The following is a 5,950-nucleotide window of genomic DNA, read 5'->3' as shown; positions in this document are numbered from 1 at the left end:
ATTACTGTCTGAAAAGAAATCTGAAATCTTTAAGAATAAGATAGAATATTTAGGATACAAAATAGATAAAGAAGGTATACAATTACAAGATCATATAGTAACAAAGATTGTAAATTTTAAGGATAAATTAGAAAACAAAAAAGAGGTACAACAGTTTTTAGGAATAGTAAATTATGCCTCAGATCATATTAAAGACTTACCTAAATTAAGAAAACCATTACAGGAACTAACAAAAAATAAACCTTTTGAATGGACAAAAGAACATGAAAATTGTATAAAAATTCTTAAGGAAAAGGTGAAAGATTTACCAAAACATAGAATACCCATAGAAACAGATCATTTAGAATTATATACTGATGCTAGCGATATAGGATGGGGAGCAGTCCTAATAGCATATGAGAAGGATGACATAGATAAAGAAAAGCCACATATATGTGGATATGCAGGAGGAACTTGGAAACCTAATGAATCAAACTACCACATAAATGAAAAAGAACTATTAGCTGTAAAATATGGGATTAAAAAGTTTCATTATCATTTATTACCTGTTAAATTTGTAGTAAGAACAGATAATACTCAAGTAAAAGCCTTTATTACTAATAAAATAGAATTATTACCAGAATTAAATAAAAGAAGAAAATGGCAATCTTTTTTCTGTTGTTATGATTTTGTAATAAAAAATATATCAGGAACAAAAAATGTGTTAGCTGACTATCTTAGCAGAGAAAATAAACAATGAAAATAGAATATACAAGAAGACAATCTCAACCATGGAAAATCATATCGGGATCTTTAATAATATGGACTACTACTTCAGAAGCTGTAGAATTTATAAAAAAATTTTGCTCTCGAAGGATTAGATGAAAATAATACAGAAAAACTAGAAGAAGCATATAAAGGATTTCTAGAAATAGAAAAACACATTGGTTATTATTTCACTCCTAATAGAAGGTATATTGATGAATTATTAATATCAATTATTAGAAAATTAAATGCCATTGAATGTCATGCATTTTGTTTTTGTAAAGGGAAAATTTAAGTGTTTGTTGCTCTTAGCAGGATATGGAAAATTTTGAGAAATATATCACTGATGTCACTTCTCATATCTCAACCAATAATGAGAAAATCACCAAACTCCAAAAGGAGATAGAAACCCTGGTTCAGGAGAACCAACATTTTCTGAAACAAATTATGGAAGCTATAAAAGACAAAACAACTCTACAAGCTTCAGTTGCAATCCCTACAATAAAACCTATAACATTTTCATCAAAACTTGTAACCATCAACCAACATATCAACTACTCTGTCAAATTTATCAATGAGTGATAGGCTGAAACACTCACCTGAGATAGTGAAAACATATGAGCAAATGATGAAATATTATGATTATAAATCTAACCCTGATGTTTGCAGACTGACAAAATCTACAAAATATCCCAGATATATTTGTTGTGAAAATGCAAAACCTGACATAGTCTATAACCTGTTTATACATGGTTTTGTTGACAAGATCTTAACAAATGAAACCATGTATTGTATATCAAAGCTACCAAGTATAATTGTCAAATCTGTGGAAGCTATGATACGGGAAATGGGAGCAGGCTCATATGGAATACAAGTTTTTGATGCATCAACCGATCTAGTTGGAAAACCCATAATAATATGTCAACTATTTAAATTGGGAAGGAATATGGCAGATATTGTGGGAGAAACCAAAAGCTTGAAATTGCCAAATCCCTGTGATATTAACAAATTCCAGGAATGGTTATGTGAAAAACGAGCCATTGGACTAGCTACCCTCAGGTCCAAAATACAAGATATACTACGAGCTCGGAAAGCTATAATCATTTCTAAAAGCCATGGTGGAGGTTTCACCGAAAGTATAATAACTTTATATTATGATAATATTATACAAAATTCAGGTACTATGGCATTAGAGATAATGCTTGATAAAATAGAAAACCTGAAATACAATCATGCAAAACATACTACTGAATATTATCAAAGAATAACAGGTCCTCGAAAGAGACCTATTATCAGTCTAAAAGATGATGACAAAGGGATGAATTCTGATCCCTTTGCATAATACAAAAATGGTGTAATACACCAGAACACTGCAAATTGAATGGTGAAAACTAAAAAATATGAAAAGGTTATATTACCAGGAGATTCCAAAAATATCATGGCAGACAAAGATGGAAAAAGAAGAAAAGAAAAAACAGATTCCCTGGAAAAAGATGACAGATCCTGCAAGATATCATGGCAGACACAAAAGATAAAGATGAAGAAAATATGAAGAGACGACAAAAGAAGAAATGGCAGACGAAGAAAAGAAAAGATTCCTGAATTATTAGTAATTATGTAAAAGAAACCGGTTATCCCGGTAATCTGTAACCATATAGAAGGACTACTATAAATAAGTCCATACATGAAATGGAAAAGATATCTGAAAATTTCTGAAGTTCAATTCTCTCTCTCTCTGAATATGTCTGGCTAAACTTCTTCACTCTCTATAAACTCTACTAGGAATATATCATAATAATAGAGAAGATTATTTTATATGTATTATATACAATCAGGACTGATTCAGAAAAATAATAACTTGAAGAATAGCAATATGGAAGAGACCGTGTGAGTACTCCTGCATCCAGCCAAAGAATATCCAAAGGAGCTTGGAAAGCGTTATGGATAATAGGGCAAGGGTGAGTTGAGACTTCCGGTGACCAGAAAGCTATTGTAAGAGGTAAAAATTCTGATTTAAATCTGATTGCGTATGATAGCATTATAAAATAATGTTTTCTGAGATTATGATGTATAATTAGTATGAGGTTATAAAGATGATTTCATTTAAAATAATGAATTTGTTTTTCTCTATTGCTTACTACATGTAAAAAATAACCATATTAATTAATACAAAAATGTATGCAGAATCCCTCGCTTTCCCTCTTTAGGGTTGTGTAGATATATAAACGATCCATAATAAACCCCCAGAAATTGGAGTAGATTCACTTCTGACTTCTGTATTTGATCTCGAAATCGAATACAAACTATGTCTAATAGAAAAACTCTTAGTTCTTAACTTATTTATTCAAATGGTTAAATGTCAAAATAGTCACTGAAATTGGGCTAATATATTAATAATTTTATCGCAGTTATCGGGGTCTCAATCGTATCACTATAGTACTTAATAATAACAGAACAGTTAGTTTGACTATATGACCCTGAGGTGGACGCTCAACGGCTCTTTTTATACATTCATACATCAATAATATTGGTATATATAAGAGTGGTTAAGGTTGTTGGAGTAAATAATCCTCTAAATCCATACTACACCCATTATACCTCAATTCAATCTACACAACCCTTCTTAACAAAATGAATAATCAAAGTCCTATAGGTAGAGCATCAGTTAGTTCGTCATCTGTATTCTTTAAAAATTCGGAGTATAAGTATTGTTTGTGTGGAAGAAGAGCTAGGATGAATACTTCATGGACTTTAAAGAATCACGGAAGAAGATTCTTTACGTGTGATTCTCCTAAGGTACATTTAATATATTTTGTGTATAAAATTTGGTGAATTTGGAAGTGTTTCATTTTAATTTATTAACGGGTCTTTGGAGGATACTCTTGGCTGTCATTTTTTCGAATGGTGTGATGATGATTTAACAATAAAGGTAATGGATGTAATAACTCATCTTAATTATAAGAGAATATATTTAAAGAAAGAACTGAAGTCTGTCGTAGAAAGTTTGCTAGACAATGGTGAGCGGATGAAGATAGTGAAAGAAGTGGAAAGCTTAGGAGAAGAACGAATTGCAAACGAGGCTGAAAACAAATTACCGATGACGCAAATTTGCATGTGTTTGTATGTTGTTGTTGCATTGGTTGGCGTGGTGTTAATGTTAAAGTAGATGCAATGACGACAAATTGAAAAAGGTAGCTAGGTGGTTAGATGTACCGAATGAATGCATCATTTTGCGTAGTTGTTGTAGGTGGATGTAATGAATGAAATGAGGGTAATGTATGCTCCTTTCCGGAATATGTATGAATGCACAATTAATTATAATCAAAGACCTTGTAGTACATATAAATTTCATAGCAAATATGCAATTTCTTACCAAATCTGCTTACATATTTTGCAAATTACAACCATAAGCATAACCCAGTCTTCACCATAATGGCAAGGTTTAACCAAAAGTATAATACCCCAACCCCCTAACTATTTTACATAACAGTACGCAAAAGTATGCCAAACTATTCCATATTACAGTTACTTAATACCATAACAAAAGTAGGTCTACCTTACTTGATATACCATAGTTAAATAATGCTAAATCACTTAAATTCCGATAGCAAAAATAGAGATGAAATACTTAAAACTCCACCGGATCATGGTGTGTTAGTCCACCTAAAAGCTCTCTTCTCTAGTATCCTGGTTGACCTCCCGGGTTCCCTCTGAGCTGCTGGTGCTTCATTCCTTGGAACTGCTTGAGCTAGTACCACCTAAGCTACAACTTCATTCTTTGCAACTTGAACTCCTGATGCAGAACTGTTACTCTGTTGTGTTGATGCTTTGGCTCCTACTTGTATTGGTGGTGTGTTTGCTGGTGGTGTGTTTCTTGGAGGCAAGAATGGAACAAATCTAGGAGTGGGCATGAAGATAACTTTGTAGCCACTTAGACCACTTATATTGTCTTCAAAGGTTAGAGGTTCCTTCTCTTTTCTCCCAATTAATTCATCAGCTTCATTGACAAAGGGCATGTGCTTTCTTGGAACCCTGCATGTGCTTTCTTGGAACCCTGAAGCTCCTTGTACCACTTGCACCATCTAGTTCTTCATCATTGTAATGGATTTCAAAGTCATGGTCTCCACTATTATCATTCTCCTTATCTGCAAGATTTACGACCCTTTGTTCTTCAATATTTTCATGAGCATTATCGTCAACTCTAGCTTCCTTTCTTCTAATTTGCAGTTTTTGTCTTTTTAATTCTTTTGGCCTTTTTTGGTTGGGAGGTCCTTGCCTTACTCTTTCCCTTTGGTTGGGCAGTTAGATTTTCTGTGATCTGGTGACTTGCACAAGTTACAATGCATCTTCCTCCTGTTACTAATCCTCTGCAACACATGTCCAATAGCCTTCATTTCGGTAGATTGACTCATGTTGCCTCCTTCCCAATCTTCCCTCATCCTCGGCCTTTTTAGTCTTCCCCTAAGTTTTTTAGGGATATCTGGTGGTAGAAGCTCACATGCGGACTGAATCTCCAAAAACTCTTCAACATTAACAACCTCCAATGCATATTGATAAGTTGCCAAATACTTGGTTCTCTTATAAAAGTCTTATACATAATCTGCTACTTGGTGCCTCATATCATATATTGCTGCAATTGTCACATGGGATTTCGTGATGTCATTAATTCTGCAACGACAAGATTTTGCATCAAGGTCAACAGTGACTGCCCTTGTCCCTTGTTCCACAACAAATTTCTTATTACCATCCCATGAAGCAGTCTAGTTTCTGGCTTCAGTAGCCAGCAAATCCAATCTCTTTTTGATCCCAATGCAAAAAGCTGGTCATTCTTCAGCATTTCCTCTTTTTCATCCTCATTCTTGTCATAATCTTGAAGAGTATCTCTTGCATCATGGTTAGTAAATCCATGTTCCTACATGGAACATGATTATGACATCATTATAAAGTTCTGTAGTAGGTAAGTACCTTTCATTGATTATTCAAGTATTGAAATACTCACTCATATTGTTCTCCATATTATTAGCTTTGTTGTGAGTGCAGAAATATGCCTTACTCCATAATTTGGGATCAAATCTTGACATATGCTCATGTGCAGGTTTGGAGAGTTTTTGCAGATCTTTCATTGCTCTGGTGTATGCCACAGGATGTGTCACACAACAAGCATTGCAGAATGTCATCATCAAAGCCAAGGATGGAAATTTATACA

This window comes from Apium graveolens, chromosome 3, assembly GCF_009905375.1.
Source record: "Apium graveolens cultivar Ventura chromosome 3, ASM990537v1, whole genome shotgun sequence".
Taxonomy (NCBI): Eukaryota; Viridiplantae; Streptophyta; class Magnoliopsida; order Apiales; family Apiaceae; genus Apium; species Apium graveolens.
The sequence above is the reverse complement of the archived record's forward strand: the minus strand, read 5'-3'. Positions refer to the sequence as shown.